This window comes from Petaurus breviceps, unplaced genomic scaffold (genome assembly GCF_028583685.1).
Source record: "Petaurus breviceps papuanus isolate PSGF00001 unplaced genomic scaffold, PetGlider_PUasm1.0 90604, whole genome shotgun sequence".
NCBI classification, from domain to species: domain Eukaryota; kingdom Metazoa; phylum Chordata; class Mammalia; order Diprotodontia; family Petauridae; genus Petaurus; species Petaurus breviceps.
This window is the reverse complement of record NW_027187285.1, coordinates 1,652,668-1,676,217: the sequence shown is the minus strand read 5'-3', so window position 1 is coordinate 1,676,217 and position 23,550 is coordinate 1,652,668. Positions and strand designations below refer to the sequence as shown.

At 39.6% G+C, this 23,550-nt stretch overlaps 1 protein-coding gene across 3 annotated transcripts in view; it reads right to left on the bottom strand.

The window, feature by feature from the left end:
• Positions 1–22,493, bottom strand: part of NMNAT3 (nicotinamide nucleotide adenylyltransferase 3) — a 148,904-nt gene extending 126,411 nt beyond the window's left edge. For all 3 annotated transcript variants that reach the window (XM_069063868.1, XM_069063866.1, XM_069063871.1), the window contains exon 1: positions 22,347–22,493. The gene's annotated coding sequence lies outside the window, so the exon portion shown is untranslated. The remainder of the gene's footprint in view (positions 1–22,346) is intronic.
• Between the last annotated feature and the right edge of the window lie 1,057 nt (positions 22,494–23,550).

Genomic DNA, 23,550 nt, shown 5'->3' with positions numbered 1-23,550 from the left:
ACATACACTTTACAGCTCTCCATTACCCTCCAGGTACATACAATTTTGATTTTTGAGAGATTATGGTGTGGCATGATCCTCAGTCAATCCAACTTCACAGAACAATGCTGGTGTTAAAAGACTGGCTTCTGTGTCTAGGAAAAGCATGAACTCTATGAAATCACTGTGCAATTTTCCATATATAATTCAACTCTCCTGCCCTTATTCCACTGAGTCTAGCTCATTGTCCTTCAGCAATGCTTGTATGCAGAGTTGGACTAATTCAATGAGCTACCTATCTAACTACATGTCATAATCTGAAAAATATCCACTCTTTATCTCCTTGGCTTTTCCTGTGTAGATTCCTAGGTAGACCACTTTTGGATGGGTTATGCATCTTACTGAAGAGGCCTTCGAGTATTCTAGCACTCTGCTAGAAGGGGCCTCAGAGGTTATCTAGTCTAACCTCTTTATTTCATATATGAGCAAACAGACTCAGAGAGGTCAAGGGACTTGACCAATGTCACACAGGCTGAAGAACTGCAACTTGAACCCAGATCTTTTAAATCCAAACCCAGAGCCTCTTTCATTGCCCTATGCCGCTTCTGTGGAATTCACAAGTCTGCAAATAGCTTGGCTTTTGCCTGAGTCTATGATGTTTCCCCCCCACCTTTTTTTTGGAAATAACATGATTGCTAACAAGTATACTCAAAATCTAGTTGCAGTGAATGAAACTAGTGTGTTTAGGAGAAACTAGAAGCTTGTAGGAACCTAATAGGTGAATTAACTAGTGAAAGGTGAGAAAAATAGTCTTAACTTAAAAATTTTGACTCTGCTTTGGAGAACTAGAAAGACAAATAGGTTGGAAACATTATTATTTGTAAGCATCTCTTTACCCATTTGATATGCTTAGTTTTATAACGTTCCCATAAAACCTCACAACACACACATACACATTCTTCTTATTTAGAATCATAAAAACACTGTACTAAAAAAATTCTTGATTCCCTTCCTCTGCCCTCTTCTCTGGTTCTCATTATTTCTTTTTTCACTCTTTCTGGTTCCCAGTTCTTCATACCTTCTAACTATCAATTTATGATTATATAGGGAGATCACTTTGCTGAATCTGTAAAAAAATATATAATTTTATAACTGAAATGAATAATAAAATGAAGCCAAACAATGAATGATTATACCATCCAATTCTGGCCCCAGAGAAGAGATAAGGAAATCTATCTCATTCCCTTTATTGGAGAGGTGGGAGATTATGTCTGTACTTATCTGTTTATATGCTGAATGCTCCCAAGAGAATGTAAGCTTCATGTCAGGGACTATTTTTCATTCATTTTTGCATTCCTAGCACCTAGCTCAGTGTCTTTGTATACAGTGGGTACTTAAAAATGGTTTTGGATTAGAACACTCTCCTATCTACTATGCTATCTACTATCCTCTCCTGGGCTCACTTTCACATTGAAGTCACTACATTTCTAGGTTCATGTTGACCTAAGTTGAAGGATCTTACCAAGCTCTTTTAGAATATTTCTTTATTTTGTCATCCTTTCAATAGATATTGTTGCATATGCTACAGTTATCTTCATGGTGGTCTTTTTTATTACTTAAGTTGATATGACCAAGTGACCCATGAAAGGATGGGATTTTTTTTTGCCTTTGGGCAAATGATGAAACCAACTTTACCAATACCATTTTATTATTCACTTCCCTAAGGACACCTTGTGAGCTATCTTTCCATTAAGCTGCACCTTTTTTACCTTTTTGTTTCATTTTATTGGGAGAAGTTCAGCGTTGTTGTAATTACCTCATCTAGTAGTTTTTTAACTCATTAGTTATTGGACAGATACCTAACATTTGGAGTAACAATTAAATTGACATGTGTAGATGGTAAAAAAAAAAATCACCCCTCCCCCCCAAAAAACCTCTATTTGAATCTTAGGATCATATGTCTTATTTTATCTATATTCACCTTAGAAATAGTACAGGGTTAAAAAAAAGGGGGGGGCAGGTGGTGCAGTGAGTAAGAGCACTGGCCCCAGAGTCAGGAGACCCCGGGATCGGTTCTGGTCTCAGATACTTAACACCCACACAAAATAACTGGCCATGTAACCTTGAGCAAGTTACTAACCCCAATTGCTTAAAAAAAATAGTACAGGGCTGTCCAGGACTGAGGACCATTTTATATTTTTAATCTGTTCAATGGTCCACTACAGTCAAAAGATTCAAAACCAAGTGGCCAACCTGCTAGTCACATGGCAGAAATAGTTGGTCACTAGGTCCATACTGGCATACCAATGAAATTAAAATTATCTCCTGGTCTTGCCCTGCAAGAAAGTAAGAGGAGAATGAGGGGGGATATAGGGGAGGGCAGAATGGGGGAAGGGATATTCAGTATGCTTGCCATCTTGGGGTAGTGGGTGGGGGAGAGATGGGGAGAAAATTTGTAACTCAAAATCTTGTGGAAATGAATGTTGAAAACTAAAAACAAAATAAATAATCCCCCCCCCCAATTATCTCCTGAGGTGAATGGAATCATTCCAGCTCTAAAATCCTATGGTTCTGAGTATGGCTTTGGATTCTTTCAGGAAATTAATCCTGAAACATCACTTAGTAAAGGATACATTCTGCCCCAAGGCTAGGTATCTATAATAGGATTGTTTCCTCCTGTTCTGCCCTCTTCTTTTTTCTTCCATAGCACCTTTATGAAGTTGGCAACCAAATCTTGATATTCCCCCCAGACCTCTCACAAGCTCCAAACTGTTACTTCTAACTGCTAGCAAAATATTTTTGCTTGAATGTCTCACCAGCATTTTAAACTCAATATGTTCAAATCCAAGCTTTCCCTCCAAACATGCCCCCTCTACCGACTTTACTGTTTTTGAAGTGCCAGCCAACTACCACACACAGGGCAGACAAACCAGTCTGGCTGGAGCATCAAGGCACCCAGAGGGAGAAGGAGGAGGTAGTACGTACAGGGCAAGTTAAACCACTACAAGCTTGATTGTTATTTTCCCTTAGACCCTAATGGAGACAACCCAGGACCCTGAGCCCAAGAGCCTTGGGAATAGTAGTGCCAACTTCACCTGAAACACCAGACCTGCAGCCATTTTAGGGGAGAAATCACTGGGGAGAAAAAGTCCCCCTTTTTTTTATGACTGCAAGCAACTACTGACCAGTTGTCACCAACAGTTAGAGAGCCACAGACCATTGGTCCTGCTTCCAGCCCCATCCTCACAGCTATTATTCAGAGAAGAGACTCTCTTGGAGAAGGGGCCAGCTGTCTCCACTGGCTGCCAACCAGCTGCCACACACAGGGCAGGGTAGCCAGACTAGCTGAAGCAGCAGGACATCCTGAGGGAGAGGAAGGTAGCAATGCCAGCTAAGTCAGAATACCACCATTACCTCTACTACCATATCTTCCCTTGGAGCCTGATGGAGACAGCCCAGGATCTTGAACCCAAAAGCCTTGAGGACAGAAATCTTTCTAGCCCAGGGCTCTCAGCCTTCATCCTGGGAAGATGCAGTCTGACAACTGCTTCTGCAGGTCATAGAGATATAACAATTGAAACCACAGAGAAGAATGAGGGTTTTTTTCACCAAAATTTGGCAATGCCAAATGGTCCAGCATGAGAAACTGTTCCTATTTGACAGGAAATAAGAGGCATTAACCTCTGCTTTGCTACTGCACCCTAGGGACCATGGGACTTTCCCATTCAAATTGCAGCTGAAACCGTCCATATGTGTTGTCTCTTCATTAGAATGTGAGCTCCTTGAGAACAGGGACTGTCTTATTTTTCTATTTGTATCTTGGGTGTTTAGCACAATGCTACACACACAGTAAGCTCTTAATACATGCTTCACTCATTCATTTATTCAAAGTGATGCCAACATTCATCCATTCATCTTATAAATGTTGGCGTTATCATTTACCCTTTCCTTTCCTTTTATCCAATTGGTTATCAAGTTCTATTATTTCTATGTCCATAATATTCCAAGCTTACAGAATTTGCCAAAGAAAGCTTACTTTAGGAATCCGAAACACTATACAATTTCAAGGAAATATGTAATATGAATAGACATTGAACAAAACAATAGGATTTTTAAAAGACATATTTCAGCTGTAGAATACCTTTGTGAAGAAAAAGAACATATCTATTTGTAGAAGAATAAATCTAACATAGTATCTAATCTTTTACTAAATCCAGCTTTGTCTATAGTTGAGACAATGATTTCTTGTTTCAACCATTTGCACGCCTCAATTCTGCTGGTTTAAATAGGTAGATGAGTTTGATGCACTGGAGAGAAATCCAAGGAATATATACAGTGCAAAGAAAATGTTCAGGGTTTTGTGCTGACTTATTTGTGTTGATAATTAATGATCTCACAAGGTATAGTTGCTGAAGGGACATGAAATTTGTAAATACTCTCAAACTCCTTTGACTAGTCACATACTAATGATGGTCCTAAGAGAACTCTCCCTCATGGCAATGTTTATGAACATTTGTCTGCCAACTCATTTAACAATGATCTCAGTAATGACCCTAAATAGGCCCTGATAATGTGCATTCTTTTTTGTTTTTTTCAAAAAGAATACCAATAAACTCTACATACCACGTCTCTCTAGGCTGCTTTATCCTTACTATTCATATAAACTTACCTTGGTGTATGTAACCTAATTATCACAAATTCCCAGAGTAGAATGATATAGTGGAAAGACTGATGTACCTAGAGGCTTAGGTTCAAATCCTACCTGACATTAATTAGCTGTGTAAGCATGGGAAAGCCACTTAATATCTAAAAACCTCAGTTTTCCATCTGTGAAATGGAGATAATAATACCTGTATGAAGTACCTACTTCATAGGGTTGTTTGAGGACCACATGAAGTAATATGTATAAAGCAAACTGCAAGCCTTTCACTGTTATATAAATGGCAAATGCTGTTCTTGTTATTATGGCAAAACTGCCATTTGGTTGGTGACATTTATTTTCCTACTCTTTTGTGGGACTAGCATCTAGCACCTCCTCTATGGTTCCTTACATTTTCTGACCACAGTTATAGATCCACAAAAGAGAAAGGGATGAGATGGTTATAGTTCCAGTAAGGCATATGACCTGGGATACAGGCAGTGCCAAAGAAGACACTAAATAAAGGACAACTCTAGGACAGGGACCAGAAAATACATGACAAGCAGCTTGTCCTAGTGGACAGAGGGCCAGACTCTAAGCCTGGAAGACCTGGGTTCCAGCCTGTCTCAGAGACATCCTGGCTATCCATCCCCAAATTCAGTCATGTCCAACTCTCTGTGATCCCATCTTGGGGTTTTCTTGGCAAAAATGCTTTGCCATTTCCTTTTCTAGGTGTCAATTAACCCCTCACTGCTCCAGGAAACTTCTAAGGCTTAAAGGCACAGAGAAGATGTCAAAGCTACATTGCTAAGGAGTTTCCTCAGTTGGAAAAACCCAGATTTTAATGAAATTACGGGTCCAGTACCAATGTATATGCTATTCTGAATGACAAAAAATGAGAAATGGGAAAAGGCAAAGTCACCAACTTTGTTCAGAACTGTTTCCTGCAAAATTTAATAAATTTAAAGCAGATGCCAAAAGCAAAAGACCAAAAAAAAAAAAACCACAAAGTTGCCCCTCAGCCAGTAAATAGGCAGCTAGGTGGCACAGTGGATAGAACACTAGGCTTAGAATTAGGAAGACTCATCTTCATGGGTTCAAATCTGACCTCAGAAACTTACTAGCTGGGCAAGTCACTTAACCCTGTTTGCCTCAGTTCCACATAGGTGAAATGAGCTGGAGAAGGAAATTGCAAACCATTCCAGTATCTTTGCCAAGAAAACCTTGAATAGAATCCTAAAGGATAGGACATAACTGATGACGACTGAACAACAACAGCCTGCTGGTGATTCTATTTTTCTCCTTGTTGTTGGCTCTGTCGATTTGTCTTGTTTTGTTTTTATTAATATAAAACCTCTTATTACAACCATTAGATCTTCCCTTACTAAAATCTTTCATTTCTTTTAAAGTGTTTTTTTTAAACCAAGTTTGAAGTCTTGTGCTAATTCCAGCTTTGTTTCTGTGGAAACTATTGGAGTAATTATTATTTTTTCCTTTTGTTAAATTCTCCCTGGGATCTTTTAATCCGAAATATTTGTCCATCATACTACAAGGCCTTTTTTCTCTTTCTAATGCTCGCTCATTTCCTCATCCTTTCCTTATCTGAGAGGCAATTTTTTCAGAGGCTCTTGGGGGAATTTGTTCCTTCCCCTTTTTGCTTATCAGGGAGGTGAGGGAAGATGTAACTGAAGAGCTTGTTCAGCTCCTCTGTGACTTCTCACTCTGCCACCTTCCAGAATCTCCCAAAGAACACTTACTTAAAGATTAACTTAGAAGAAGGGCAGAAAACAGGGCACAGGGCACAACAAGCAGGCATTTACAGTTATTTTGTGCAGCAGACAATATCTTCAGGGTTAAGAGGCAGAGAAAATGCAAAATCCAATTATGTTTACTGTAAGCTGACTATAAAAGATCACACAGGTTTCTTTGACAGACGTTATATAGAAGCATTTTAAAAGCCTCTCTTTTAGTTTGACTGAAAATATTTTAAAAACGTTTTTTCCAGCTTAACCTTCTTTCCCTTTAGGAAAATGTGGAAGATGTCAAGAACAAAGGCTACAGTAGGAAAAAATAATATTCCTTCCATCATTAAGATCATCACCTTCCCCCATTCCATGAAGAGACTGTTGCTAGGACTGATCTCATTTCAGAAAGTATTGAGATAGTGATTATTTTGAGGAAGCCATCCTTGAGAGCAGTGACCAAGGAAGGAACTGAGTGGTTTTAGTTGAACAGAAGGTGATTATTATTTTCTAACATTAACCTAAAATTTTATTTGAATATTATGATCTTTCCCTTGTTGAAGATTCTTATAAATGTTACCTTAGAATTGTGATGGGGCATAGATAGAGATGTCCAAGGGCATGGAGGAAGGAGGTGGAAGACAGTATGTCAGTTTGGACATTTCTCTCTTTCTAAGCTAGGTGGCACAGGAGATAGAGCACTGGACTTGGAATCAGCAAGACTCATCTTCATGATTTCAAATCCTGCTTCAGACACTTACTAGCTGTGTGACCCTGGACAAGTCAACTAGCCCTGTTCACCTTGGTTCCTCATCTGGAAAATGAGCTGGAAAAGCAAATGGCAAATGGCAAACCACTTAAGTATCTTTGCCAAGAAAACACCAAAATTGTATCACCGAGAGTCGAACGCTATTGAAACAATTGAATAATGCCTGGAATTAGAATAATATTAAATTAATAAAGGTTGTTTCTGGCAGACTTGTACCTAAAATGCAGGGTATGGTATTAATTTTCTTCTTTGACAACATGATCAAAGAGATAACTTTGTTCCACAATCCTCAATCATCAATAATCCTCAGGAAGACCTTTGCTTACAAAGGAGTTCACCACTGTCTTAAGCAAAATCCTGCAGAGTTCAAATGAAAGATTTCCTCCTATAGGATGTCGAGGTCCTCCAGATGTTAATTAATCAATTAATTTAAGACTAGTATCTTCCTCAACAACACACAAAGACCAGAAAAGATTAGCAACATAGAAAATATTTACCACCCTTAATCAAATTTACAGAACTGACATGTGAATTTTAGTAGCTAGTAGATATTTGGTAGCAATATTATCAAATGTTTATTTTGCTAAAATTATTACTCAAAGTTGTCCTTATTTCTACTAGATTTTCAGCTGTGGAACTTTTTAGATGCCCTCACCCCTTTCCAACTACAATTTAAGGTCACCTGCTACTCCCAAGCATGTCATACCTTCCAAGTCAAACAGTTCTCTTTGATCCCTCTGGCTCCTGCAAGCCCCAAAGAATCAAGTCTTTTTTACACAATGAAGAGAGAAACAAAAACAGGAGGAAATCAGGAGCAGACATATAAAGATATATAAACACACTTGTTGACAATCACAAGATCTATTCTGAGCCAAGCTATTCTTAACTCCACTTTCATGCTTGCCTAATTTATACTTGTTCTCATTAATCTAAAATTCAAGAATTCTGAATCACTTCTACCTAGTACATCCCATAAAAATCTTTCAAACTAAATACAACTTTCACTTACTTCATTTCCTATCACTTTCAAAATGTCTTTTAAATTTATTTTTTTTTTTGCTTTTGGAGGGGGGAAGGCAGGGCAATTGGGGTTACGTGACTTGCCCAAGGTCATGTGGCTAGTATGTGTTAAGTATCTGAGGCCGGATTTAAACTCAGGTCCTCCTGACTCCAGGGCCTGTGCTCCATTCACTGTGCCACCTAGCCACTCCTTGTCTTTCTAAATTTAACAAAAACCATAATTTTCTGATATAAAAATACCTGATTCAGAGTGGTCTTAGGTATTCCCCTCAGCAGAACAAGTATATTTTATTGGAATTTTTTCAGAAGGTCAATTAATCAAAAAATGTTTGAGTGTCTGACATATGTCTGATACCAGGCTAATGATGGTAGATATTAGAAAGAAATATACAAGGTTGTTGTACTCAAGAAGCTTACAGTATAAATGAGAAGATATATACACATACTTTTTATTTTAAAGCAACTGGGGTTAAGTAACTTGCCCAAGGTTACATAGCCAGTTATTTTTTTGTGGGTGTTAAGTATCTGAGGCCGGAACCGATCCAGGGTCCTCCCGACTCCAGGGCTGGAGCTCTTACTCACTGAGCCACCTGGCCGCCCCAACATACTCTTAATATATACTGTTAATTACAACTATGTATATACATAACAATACAAAGCAATATAATGATAGACAATAGATAGATAAGCACTTGCAAGTGCTCAGTAAGTACCAGTCTCCATACTAAGTGCTAAAGCTATAAATACAAGCAAGCAAGAAAGTCTCTACCATCGAGGAGCTTACATTATAATGGAGGAAGATGACATGTGGGGGTGGGTGGTCTTATGATGTGGAGATGGTTGGGGAATGGCTTGGAGGTCTAGATTCTAGCACGATACAGCAAAGATTCAGTTATCAAAACCATAATACAAAGCAATAAAATGGTAAGAATTACCATGATATCAGAAAGGCAAAACAACCCACCTGTGGAGGAGAAATTTTTGTAACTATTTCTAAGGCTTCTCTCTCTTGCAGAGCACATTGGCTTGAAGGAAAGAAAAGTCAGAAAACTGGAACAGGAATGCAGCCTTGGGAAATGTGGTGAGCTGGGTGGATTTCCCTAAATGCTTATAGTTGAATGCACTTGAATTGTGTCCATTCCTGCTAAATTCTAGCACATTGAGGCTGGTGGTGCTCAGAAGTAGGTACAGAAAATATTGATTTGATTCAATAAATATTTACTTATCATATACATATGTGTGTGTGTGTATATATATATATATACACACACACACACATATATGTATATTCAAAAGCCTCCTTGAAGCAATCAATAATTACTCTAAAGAGTTTGGCCTAACTATCCATATAAGAACAACCAAATGGATGAAAAACATCAATTGCCTAGATTATGAGTGTGTTAGAGGGTGTTAGATGGACAATATCTATGTTTGTCAGAAGCTGTGTGATATAGTGGATAGAAAATCCAATTTAAGAGTCACAAAAACCTGGGTACAAATCCTTACTTCTGACACATACCAATTTCTCGATGCTGGACAAGTCATTTAACCTAAGTGCTCCAGTCAATCCTTCAAGACTATAAGTTGCAGAACAGTTGCTGATCTGCCTCAGCAGATAGAATTTTCTCGCTGGGGAACTCTGTATACCAATGAAATCATAGGTCTGGATGTGTATATGTCTATATGCAAACACACACACAAATACATATGTATGTATGAATGACTTGAGGTACAAAAGGACTAGTTGGACCTAGAATTATAATGGCAGTAGCATGGTCTGGACTGCCTTTAGGAAATTGCAAAGCTGTGTTAGTGATCCCAAAATCTCTGTTAGTGATCTCAAAATCTCTATTAGTGATCTCAAACTTCTCTCAGAAATAAAGGCTCATCTTTCTAATACCAATATTCAATATTATTCCAGTTATGCAACTCTATAATCTCTGAAGAACTTAAAATAAGTAACACATAGAAGGCAATGGAGAGGGGTATGGTGGTTATGAGAGGTCTGCAGTATACAATAAAGAACTGTGGAGATGAATCTGAGTAAAAGGTGTTATCTGGGAAATTTGTGATCAAATAGAAGATGGGTTGGTCACGTGGCCAGAGAGATAACAGATGGATAGTCCAAATGATCCACTGGGTATCCTCTTGATGACAGAAGAAATCAAGAAAGACCCCCAACAAACCAGGTGGATCCCCTGCAGCAAACTTATGGGAGGATACGGACAAGAATCACACAGGATGAGGAGGCACGAATATATTATGCACGAATATATTATAATATGTCATTGATTAGATCAAAGATCTATAATCTAGCATGTATAAACAAGGTACAAGACAAAAAATGAAGCAGTTAGTCACTTTAAGGCACTTGTACCATACTGAGTAAAATACAACAAGTATAGAGAAAAGTAAGTAGAAGGTAATTTGAAGAGAGAGGGAACACTAAGAAAAACTGGAGGGATTAGGGAAGTTTATGAAAGATAGCTGCACCTGAGTTAAGCCTTGACTCAAAATAGAGATTATGAAAGATGGTAATGAGGGAAGAAGTGTAATCTTGGCAAAGGGCACACATAGCTTACGTGAATGCATTGAGGTAGGAGATTGCAATGTTGAGTTTGGAGATGAGATGGAATGGTGAGGTGTGAGAAGAAACACCCCCTTGGAGATAACTAAGAGAATGTCAATGTTCCCTCTGACCCTCTGGGCCAGATGTCAGCAAACCTCTTTCCCCTTTAATTTAAATGACACTCAGCTGGGTTAAAAAGCTTTCCTAAGGAATTAAGTGGGAAAGCAAAATAAAACAAAATAATGAAGTATAGAATCACTGAATTACAAAGGCATAATGAAAATCTTCAGCTTAGGAACAGCAAAGAGATATCTCAATGCCTAAAGCAAAGTTTGAAAATTGTATCCCAAGAGGGTTACCATGAACTGGAGCCTTTGAAGACTTCACAATAGTACATACAACCTCCTTGCCGTAGAAAATGCAATTTTCTGGGATTAAAATATATTTTTTAAATATTTTAAATGTGTCTACCCTTGCACTCTCCTGCATTTTATACTCATCCACCTACATCTTGCTAGCTACTTTTACTACTCCTAGATCTGTCTTTGCTAGGCAATTCTTCTCATTCTCCAATCCAGCTTTGGGGCTTAGTCTAACATACTTAAGTATAAACCAGACTGATTCTTCCCTTCCCTTAAATCTCTAACCAACTGCTTGAACTAACTAACCTAGTATCAGTTCATGTGGCTTTAGATATCTGGTTGACCTTATTTTAAAGCCCAGAAGACCATTCTCTACACATAGCTGTCTCTTCAGAGTTCAAAATAGTTGCCTTTCCTTTCTAATTTTAAAATTAGCTCCCTTTGCTACACCTCCACTATGTTATAGCTGCTGGCCAGAGGTGCTTCCAGTGTTCATTAATTCTCAATTCATTTGCAGAATTGCAAAGACTGACATCCATGTGGTCTAATTTATATTTCAAACCTTTGCCTGACCCAGCTACTGGAATCACCAACTTCCCTAGATTCACAAGCTGATGAGTCATTTGATAATTGGTTCTTGACCCCCAGGGACATGGCCCTTTCAGAGAATTCCATCTTATAGTTTCAGGGAATTCCAATACTTCAGACATACAGTCATAATGCAGGCAATTTCCTCCTAGAATAAGAGAAATGTTTTATAACAAGGTTGCACTTTTCTCAGCATTCCTTTTGGTAAGTTAACTGGAAATAAAGGTGGAAGAAGCAGCATCCAGAGCACAGGATTTGGGATAAAAGAATTTGGGTTCAAATCCCAACTCTTCTCTCTAATATCTGGGTGACTTTGGGCAAGTCATTTTACTTTCTGGAGCTCAGTTTCCTTGTGTGTAAAATGAAACAGACTAGATAAGCACTCCATGGGGGGTGAGGGGAGTATGACTCCTGTTGTTTGTGAGAACAGACCCCAAATCTGAAACAGTTTTAGAAAGAAATCTATGAGGTCATTAAGAGAGCTTGCCAAAAAGGAGTGTGGCTCCCTTGAGTCCAGCTCCTGAAGGTTTACTTACAGAGGATTTAGACAAGGGTCCCCTCACAACTACACAGGAAAGCAATTTTGCCCAGGGGACGATCTGACTGAAACATAAGACAACCTAAAACTCAAGCTTGGGTGGATCATCAGAAGTCCTGGATAAAGTAACCCAAAACAAGAATGTTTTTGGTGCATTTAGGATCCGAGGGAACCCAAAAACCTTGTAGCTATCTCCAGCATTGCCAGAGAGTTACTGGAGTCAAGAGACATCCTGGATATGGCCAACTTTCAATCAGGTAAGGCTGGGTTTAAGCAGTGTGATTTTTGTAGTGAATCATTTTCCCCACATTCCCAATAACCAAGAGCTGTAACTTTGCCCTTTGGCCATACATATGCTTTTTGCTTGAGCCAGTTCTCTCCAGGGCCATTTTATAAGGGCAGTATGAGTCTCCATAATTCTGGGGATGTTTCTGTGACAACTGTTCCTGCTGTAAATGCTCAGTGAACACCCTGCCTAGAAGCAAATTAAGGTTGGCTGATGGAAAGCACAGTTAGGGCTCATAGATGGTAGGACTCAAGAATGGCCCATCTGGGTCACCCCTACAGCCCTGGGTAAAATGATTGTAGTAGCCACCCCAAACTGCAAGGGTGAATTAGGAGGAATGAAGCCAGAGGGACTGCCACACTTTAAAATGCAATACATTTCCCCCAAAACAATGTAAGCTCCTAGAGTGCAGGAGCTGTTTCATTTTTGTCATTGTATCCTGGTACCTAACATAGGGCTTGGCTTAATAAATGCTTCCTGATAAACTGAAGCAGTGTGATAAAGCGAAAAAAACATCATAAACTTGGAGCTGCTTGGCGGGAGTTCCGTGATACTCTGCCAGCTCTGTATCTGGTTCCTGCATGACTTTGGATGATTCACTTATCCTCTTCTCAGGACCTGCTGCAAAATAAGGGCCTTGGACTAAATGAACTCCAAGGTGCCTTCTAGCTCTGAACCCGTTACCCCACAATTTTCATACTACCACTCCTTTAATCTTAATAAAACGCAGGTAAAATAGAATGGAACTTAAGAATTCCTGATTACAGACTGATTAGCTTGAAACACTAGCACATTTCTATTGGGGACTTAAGACCAGCAGCAAGACTGATGTAGTGCTGAACAAGATACAGCTTGGGGCCTATTGATTCCACAGCAAGCCAATCAGAGTTAGAATTTTAGCAGCAGCAGCCCTGTGTTGGGGATGGTTAAATCCCACTTTGCTTGGGAAAATACTAGTATCAAAGTACGGAGCTAGTTTGAACCTAGATGTAGAAATTAAGTGTTCCTTGCTTCCAAAGCTAAAGAGATACAAGTAAGTGGGGCAGCCAGGTGGCTCAGTGAGTAAGAGCATTGGGCCCAGAGTCAGGATAACCTGGGATCAAATCCGGGCTCAGATACTTAGCACCACACCCAGAAATAACAGGCCGTGTAACCTTGCACAAGTTACTTAACCCCAACTGCCTTAAAAAAAAAAAGAGAGATACAAGTTCTAGGTCGTTCTAATTTAATTTAGTCAACGTCCACAAATTTGGTCCCCCTAAAAAACAAGTTGCAAATTTTTCATATAAGGTCCTTTGAACACATCAAGTGTCTGGGTGATAAACATCTGTTTGCTTAAAAAAAGAAAAAAAAACAAACAGGGCTGCTGCTAAAATTCTAACCCTAGTATAAAACAAACAGGTGTTGGGGCGGCCAGGTAGCACAGCGAGTAAGAGCACTGGCCCCAGTGTCGGGAAGACCTGGGGAATCAAATCCGGGCTCAGACACTTAGCACCCACCCAGAAACACCTGGCCGTGTAACCTTGAGCAAGTTGCTTAACCCCAGTTGGTTAGGGGTGGCCTGGTGGCTCAGCGAACCTGGCTGCCCCTAAGCAATTGCTTTAAAAAAAAAGAGTTACAAGTTCTAGGTCGTTCTAACTTACCTGTACGCCCCGACACCTGTTTGTTTTATACTAGGATTAGGGCGTAAAAGAAAAAAAAAAAGACAAAGAATGGTCAATGGCACCTCTAAAGTCAGTCACACAAAGGTAAAAAGAAGGCCAGCTGGGTGGCGCAGTGAATAGAACACCGGCCCTGGAGTCAGAAAGGACCTGAGTTCAAATCCAAACTCAGATACTTAACAAAAAAAACTAGCCCTGTGACCTTGGGCAAGTTACTTAACCCCAATTGCCCTCCAAAAAAAAGGAGGCCAGCTGGTTAAAAAAAAAAAGTCTTCTTTTGATTATAAGTAAATGATTCCATTATAACAAGTCTTTCGAATTTTTATCTTTTCAAAGGAACATCTCAAGGTTAATAGTGTTTTAAAAATCATTGATAATAAACTCCTATTTGATAATTTATGAAACAGGTATACTGTGTATACCTCACAAAGGCATTATGAGTCTGGATTATTCAGAAATCAGAGATTCTTCCATTTAATTATTATGTACCGATGAAGCCTAATCATTAAGCTATTCCCCCCCACCCCCTTTTTGGAGCTGTGATTTCCTTGGTGCAGACAGCTCCCAAAGAGAAATCCCCTTCTACCAAGGCAGACCAGAAACCCTTCTACAACGGATAATCCAAAAGGGCTTCCTGGGGCACTGAGAAGCTCAGTGACATGCCCAGGCTTAAATAGCTAGTATGTGGCAGAGGTAATTAATACAAGGATCTGGGTCTTCTCCACTCCGAGGTTCGCTCCCCATCTAATGACCACAGATGTTTATAACACATTCTAGGGTGACATTAGCTCTAATTTGATCCTCACAAGTTCCCTATGAAGTATGCATTGCTAAGTAGTATTATCCCAGTTCTGTTAAAGGAACAATTTTAGTAATTACACTGCTACTAAATGACAGAGTTAGGATTCAAATCCTGAACAAGTATTCTTCATCCCCTTTCATCACACTCTAAGATTAAAAATTTGATGTTTCAAATCCACCCATTCTCTACTGTTCTGGCCAGAAACTGGAAGGGTTTCCCCTCCCAGACTGATTCTTTGTGAAGGCGAAGGAGGCCATCTTTTGCCTCAATTTTCACCTAACCTTTAATTACTGAATGGGCGTTTCATCTGACAGAGACCAGGCAAAGACCTGAGCTTCAAAAGGCCACGTCTCCTTCTGCATCCCGGGCCATCACCAATCATCTTGATCCACTAGACTCTGGAGACTGGAGGAGGGAGTGAGGCTGGTGACTTTGCACAGCTCTGCATCACTTAAAAATCCAATTCACTTAGGAGTCAAGCCATCACACTCCTGATTCTCTCAGAGAACAAAGGGCAAACAACTGGACTCCCATGCAGAGAACTCATCTCATCCCTTACCTTAACCCTCCCCCAATCTTCCTGTCCACCCCCACCCCAATACACATGCACACTGAAGTGCAGACTATATTTCTTATACTTACCGAAGACCAACTAATGAGCTATTGGGTTAAAAAACTCATTGAAAGGAAACAAACATTGCAGAGTTATCTTAACACCTGCTCCTTCTGGCTTTTACATGAGCTCATGACTAGAAACTAGCTAAGGCTGTATCAATTCTACAGCTGTTAAACTTTTCCCATCAGACCTCAATCACTTTCTTTTCTTTATATGGATCCTAAATGCATATTTCCTGTGGTGAGCTAGAAATGTTTTATTGTCAAGGTTCCTTCTTTTCCATCTTCAAGTGCAAATAGTCATCAGAATAAACTGGAACTTCTAACTAAAGAATGAACAGCTGGATTAAAAAGAACTCCCCCCCCAAAAAAAAAAAACAAACCCAGAAACAAAAACAAAACTCCCAACTATAAAGGTTTACTGAAGAACACATTCATTCTAAGAGAATGTCTTTATAAATGAATACCACTAATAATCACTTTTTAAAAGGTACAAATGTTATTTCTTTGTGTACCAGTCTTAGAGAAAAAATTTAAATGGAACTCCTTTTTCCTCTCTGCTTAAACCATGCTGCTGACAAGAATACTCAAGCGCAATAGCAAATATATTACATTACAAAGGTACTTTAATAAATCTGTAAAAACTCCACTGACCTAAAAGCAGTATGCTGATAATTACACCACCTGAGATAGTTAACTTTTTAAATTTCTATATAGTAATCATTATTTTTTCTTTGCTACAAGGGAGATAGTAATGTGGTCAATGTTTAAGATCCATGGGAACCAATTGTTCATTTGTCAAATTAAGTAAAATAATATAGTAATATATTAGTGAGACTATTAATGAGATACATTTTTAAAGGACATTCTGTTCTAGTCTTCATTTTTTTTTACCAAGAATAAATAGACTAGTTTAAGGACATAAACTGACACTAGAAAATTACCAGATGGAGACACAAAAGTCCTCTCATTATAAGTTAGCCTATTCATTGCCAGAACCCTCAACCCCAAAGGGCTCTGTGGCATGCACAGCCATACTGTTACCATCTTGATCTCAAGAAACCTGGTAACAACACACAAGATAAATTTGAAGCTTATCCATTCTCACACATTTTGTTCTGCCCCAACTAGCATCTTGTTACGTACATGTGATACAGTACATTAGGCTAATGAACTGATGGCAAACACTTCAAATCTCTTACGGCAATAGTTTCCAACCTTTTTGAGTATGAAGGACTGTTTTTCTTTCATTTTAAAATTAACAAGCATGTATTTTCCCTTACCCCAGCCACTACCAATTTAAAAGAAAAGAAAAAAACAAAAAATTTGTAACAAATATGCTATCAGGCAAAACAAATTCCCTGAACCTATTACACCATGATAAACTCATAAACCATATGCTCATATTTTGTTCAGTCATTTCTTAATAAGCACTTTTAGTTTTCAGTACTTTGCCACCTCAAAGAGAGCTGCTACAAATATTTTGTCCATATAGGACCTTTTCATTTTTCTTTCATCTTTTTGGGGAATACTCCTGGTAATGATGTAGTCAAAGTATAGAAACTATGCATAGATGAGTGACTTGTGAGGCATAGTTCCAAATTGCTTTCCAAAACGACTGTCTGTGAACAATTCAAGAATATGCCTATTTGTCACACAGCCCCTATAACAACTGTCATATTACTTCTCTAATTTTGACAATCTGATGGATTGGAAAAGGTGGGACCTCAGAGTTGCAGTTCTCTAAATATTAGTGATTTGGAGGGGTTTGTTTTTCCACATGGCTGTTGATAGCTCAGATATCTTTCTTTGAGAATTGCTTATTCATCTCCTTTGACCATTTATTAATTAGGGAATGGAAGAGCATCTTTTAAACATTAAAAACATGATGGACTCCTACATGCTATTTGCTGCTGTTGATTAAGAAAATATTTCATGAGAAAAAACTACTATGAATTCAGTAACTTTTAAATGAAATTTTACTTTAGTCATCTCATTCTCTTCTGTATATATTTGAAAGGCAATAAATCATAGTGGATGAAATGTTGACCTCAAAGTCAGGAAGATTTCTGTTTAAATTACACCTGACACTACCTGAGAAACCATGGTTAACTCTCTTAATCTAGTGCAAAATAAAGATCAAGATAACAATACTTAGTGTACATATGGATTTGTGGACTCCATCTAATAACTGAGTCCTCCCCTTTCTCCCTACCCACTGATGTTCCTAACCGAGAGTGGGACACAATGCTTTGGAACATGTAACCATATTACTAAACCTAAAGACTGTTTTTTTGTAAAGTTTTACTGGTAACAGCAACATTGTTCGATGATCAACTATGACCAACCTCTTCTCAACAATAAAAGTAACCAAGACAATTCCAAAAGACACATTATGGAAAATGCTCACCATATATGGAGAAAGAACTGCTGGAGTCTGAATGCAGATTGAAGCATACTATTTTCACTTTCTTCACTTTTTTGTGTGTTTTTTCCCCCTTCTGCTCTTTTTTCTTTCACAACATGAATAATATGGAAATGTTTTACATGATTGCACATATATAACTTATGTCAAATTGCTTACCATCTTATAGAGGAGGGAGGGGAAGGAGAAAATCTGGAACCCAAAATTGTATTTTAAAAAAAGAATGTTAAAAACTGTCTTTACACGTAATTGGAAAAAAATAAAATACTATTTAAAAGAAAAAAGTTTTACCAGTGTCTTTTGCTTTTAAAATATATAAATTTTCTGAATATACCTCTATTTCCCTCCCTTCCCCAGTGAGTCTTCCCTAGTAACAAAGATTACACACACACACACACACACACACACACATCTAACACATGAACATGTCTAACAGTATATGCAACATTACACATGAGGTGATGTTCTAGAAAAAATAATGACAATTTTTTTTTGTAGATGATGAGACTGAAACAGTTCTATAGCATTTGATAGGAAAATATAAGTGTTAAATGGCATGTTCCTTGGGTAGTAGCACAATAACTTGGTAGTATTAAATATTACTTTCTGCAGGTTACATAGAGAAAAAAAATTGATTTATTTAAATGAATGGAAGGTAACAAAGAAGACTGACTTATGGGGTGGCTAGGTGGTGCAGTGAATAGAGTACTGGCCCTGGAGTCATGAGTACCTGAGTTCAAATTCCACCTCAGACACTTAACACAAAAACTAGCTGTGTGACCTTGGGCAAGTCACTTAACCCCAATTGCCCTCCAAAAAGCCAAAAAAAAAAAAAAAGGAAGGAAGAAGAAGAAGACTGACTTAAGCAGTCAGCTGGCTTTAAAATGCCCTGGTATATTTTTCATTGTTTGGTAGAATCCCAGTTGGAAGTAAGGGTATTGGTAAGAGAAGAAAGAGCAGTATACTTTCATAAGAGGAAAGGCAAATAGACTACATCCTTCCTGCATGCAAAGGGGAAGATATATCTGACTTAAAAGAGTGTTGAGGCCTGTTCTACCTTTCAAAGTCTAAAGGCATTTGTTGAAAATACCACACTTCCAAAAGTCTGCATGCCTTAAGAAAACATTTCTTCCAAATTCACATTCAAATTCCAAATTCAAAGAGGCCATATGTGGAGAATAATAAAGATCTGGGAATCACCTAGTTTAATCACCTTGTTGATTAAACTAAATAACAAAATTAGTTTGGCACCCAGAGTACTTCAAAATGAACTGGCAAAATTGGAGGAAAGTGTTTTAAGCCTGTTTGCAGCAGTGAATCATGATAAATGAGCAAAGACAGACAATGGTCAAGACAGGATTCATTTTGATGCTTCAACACCCCAAAGTTGAACAATGGGGATACACAGATTTAACTAAATGGTAAGAAAGTAGAACTTTAAAGGTACATAAATTACAATTTAATCCACTTTCCTAAAAAGTGTCACATGTAGTCAAATGCTTTAAGTAATAAATGAAAATGTGAAGTTTGCTTCATTTCTTTCTAAAAGAGTTATTCATATCCCAATTATCCCTCCCATCTAATTGATAGCATACTCTGACAAAGATTAAGAAGATTTTTAATTTCATCCCAACTCACTTTTTTTTTTAAAGCAATTGGGGTTAAGTAACTTGCTCAAGGCTACACGGCCAGTTATTTCTGGGTGTGGTGCTAAGTATCAGAACCCAGATTCGATCCCCAGGTCATTCCTACTCTGGGGCCAGTGCTCTTACTCACTGAGCCACATGGCCACCCCTCCAACTCACTTAAAAAAAATGTTTCTATAACTTGTAAAGTTTTGGTCTGAAACATTTTCTTTTTCTTGACTTTGGACTTAAAACTCAAATTAACTGGTTTCTTCTTTAATACTTTCTTTATTGGTGGCCTTTACCACAGAACACTTTTCTGTATATATTTCTCCTTTAAAATCATACAACAGCAATAAACAGTATCCCTCTAATTGTCCTCCATCACAGGAACAATACATCTAGATCTGGAAGGGACCTTAGTGGTCATCTAATTCAAACTCCTCTTTTTTACAGACGAGGATACAAACCTAAAAGTAAATGACAACAAGATCACTCAGAAGGTCCTCTGACTCCGAATTCAATGTTCCTTCTACTGTGCCATGAATATCCCTATTTTTCCTTATTAAAAAATTATATATACATATATATATACACATATACGTATATATATACATATACACATATGAGAGTACCCATGGAAGAATAAATGGTTTAATTAGGTTAATTCATTTTTTTCAAGCTACTGAGATATTATCTATTGCCTGAAAGAGGAAAAGGTGAGATTATACAAATACTCTTCCTCTCATAAGCATCCCATTTCTGTTTAATAACAAATTGTGTATGAAGACTCATGGTCTGTTCTCTATTTCTCATTAAGCAAATGGCCTATGTCTATATAGACAAAATGATGGAGACGACTGAATCAACATAAATGAAACAAAGGAAAATAAATCAACCAACCAACAAGTATTTGCCAAGCATCTACTAAGAGCTCTGTGGCCTAGTTTAGGGAATACAAGAGAAATAAAAGGCATGTTCTCTGCTCAATAAGTTTACAAGCCTTATGAAACAACAGTACAGATGGCAAATACTTCCAAGTTTCATGATTTCATTAGCATGGATATTCCTTCCCTCATGCAATTAATTCACATGTTAAAAGATTTTTTTGAGTTACAGGGGTAAAAAATTCATCACCTGGCAGCCAACCTTCTGGCAAGATACATCTCCACCCTAATTTAGGCTAACCTCAGACAAGAATCAATATGGGATCTATATAAAAGACTTTCCATCTGGCAGAATTTCTCAGAGTTTGTCCCAATCTGTAACATCAAGAAGTCTTAAGTGACCACCCCACTAGAGCAGGCTTTTTGTCAGGGGTGTGCTGGAGTAGACAAATTTTCGGTGTGAGCATTTACACCTGGAAAATGACACATCTACATATAGGAGTTTGAGTTATTTTTGGTGATTGCCTAGACTTAAGTGATAGAGGAAATGTTAATAACACAGGCTTAATTAAAAGCGTGTCTTGTGTGTGCATTTTTTGGTGTAGAGTCCTTTGTTATTTATCAGTGCATCCCTAGCTTTAGTAGAGGAATCATTAAATAATTAAGTGCTAAGTGATAAGGTACAACCTGCAAATTCACTGGGAGTCTGAGTGGTCAGGAAGGTTTCATGAAATTAGAGAAGACTTAAAAGTAGGATATAATTGGGAAAGGGGGAAGTTACACATTAATGAACAGAGGCAGGACTAAGTATAGTGTATCACAAAATCATATAATTTAAAATTACTGGAGATTGCGTAATTGAACACTCATTTTACTGAGAAAATTAACTTGATTTGTGTTTAAGTCGTTTCAGTTGTGTCTGACTCTTCCATGACCCCATTTGGGGTTTGCTTGGCAAAGATACTATAATACCTTTCTCCTCCGGCTCATTTTACAGATGAGGAAACTGAGGCAAACAGCGTTGAGTGACTTGTCCAAGGTCACACAGCTATTAAGAGTCTGAGACTGGATTTGAACCTGGGTCTTCCGGCTCAATCCTGTGTCATCTATTTGCTGATTTAGGTTGGACAGCGGAAAGAGGATGGGATTTATGTTGAGTTTGAGACCTGGGGCTCGAATTCCAGCTCTGCCACTCTGTACTACTGAGCTAACTTGGACAAGTCCCATCACCTCTTTGGGCATCATCTGTAAAATGAGGGGCTTCGATTTAACACAAGTAATAGATGCTTCCAGCACTAAGTCTATGGACCCAGGTTTTCCTGACAGCATTTCCCCCATTGCATCGCACAGCCTCTCTTTCTAGGATGATGCAGGAACTGGGAAATACTGTAAAAGAGACCTCATTCTGTACTAGGGAAGAAAGTAACCTGGGGAGAAATAAAAGAGACTCTGAACAGCGGTGCTCCCAGCAAGGGGCCTCCCAGCGGGGGGCCTCTCAGCGGGGCGCCTCTTAGCTGGGGGCCTCCAGGTCACAGCTGTAAACACCAGGAAGTAGGAGAATCGCATCACAACTTCACGTCATGGCACGACTAGCCCAAATTGCACCAGAAATGAGAAGTCTGGAAGGTCGTCCCAGGGAAAAACTCCAAGTGACTGCAAAGTAAAAGCCCCGAAGGGAGGGAGCCTTGGAAACATTTTAATTGGACGTATGCGCGTGGTGACAAATTATGTCAGTGTCAAAACAGCCTTAGGGAAGAGTAGTTTCACTTTCCGCGCAGAGCGCAGGAGTGAAATGAAAATTCGCTGGCGGCGAAGGGCATCAAGGGGAACAACTCTTACCTGGGAGGCTTCATGATTTAAGGGCGCACAGCTCCGGCAGTTAATTCTGACAAGTTAAACCGAGCTAGCCAGGCTGGGACTGTGCAGACAGAGCGGGTGCAAAACCCGCGCGGAATGAGCCCGCGCTCCCCCCCCCCAGCCCCGCCCCGCCCCGCCCCCCCAGGCCCAGGAGAGGAGGAGGCTGCTCTAGGGAAGCAGGGCCCCGCCCCCTAACAGGCCCCGCCCCCACAGCCTCCCAGGTATTGGTTAGACTGTCTTCCAGGAGGCGGGCTTTATCGAGGCGCTCCAATCGTGGGATGAGGAGAAAACACCTTCTGGGCCGTGACTGACTGTGGGAAGGGTCGGATGTGGCACCTTGCGTTAGCCTTGCCTGTCTTGCGACATTCACCTTGACTGTCTCCTTTGGGACCCTGTCCTGTGCAAGTCCCGAAACTCCGGTCCCGTTTTGTCCTTTCTGCTTCCTCACTCGGGCCTCATCCTTACCGTTCTCCCCACCTCCCTCTTCCCCACACCTGTTTCTTTTAGGGCTGCGTGTCTTCCTGCCTCCGCCCTCATATAACTTTGTCTCCTTTCGGACTCCGTCCCCCCACTTGCTCTTGGTTCCGCTCGCCAGCCGCAGGCGCGCTCCTGGCTTCCCTCGGGCCGAGGCTGCTCGGTTTGGGGAGGAGGCTGTCCTAGGCTTGAGGCTGGTGAAGACCCCCCCCCCCCCCCCCCTCGGGTCTGGGTCCTTGGGGGACTGCCTGGGCTGCTGCTCTCTACGCCCTGTCGAATCACGGTCCCTGCTTGGGGCCTTCCACGGCCCCCTGCGGGGTTAGCCCGAGGCCTTTTTCTTCCTCTGCTGGTCCACTCAGTCCCTCAACAGGCGTTTTGTTAAGCGCCTACTTTGTGCTAAACTTTGGGAATACGAAATAAGGCCAAAGACAGCTCCTGCCCTTAAGGAGCTTACAGTCTAAAGGGGGACACAGCGGGCAAACAACTAAGTACAAGGAGAACCCTACAGGATGGAGTGAAGATGTCAGCTAGAATTAAGGGGAATGGGCAGAGGCTTCCTCTGGACTGTGGGATTTTAGCTGTGGCAGGCAGACCACGAGCATTTGTTAAGGACTTACTCTGAGCCAGGCGCTGTACTGAGAGATGAGCATACAAACAAAAGCAAAAAGAAAAACCATTCCCCATGGAGCTTACATTGTAATGGGGGAAAGAT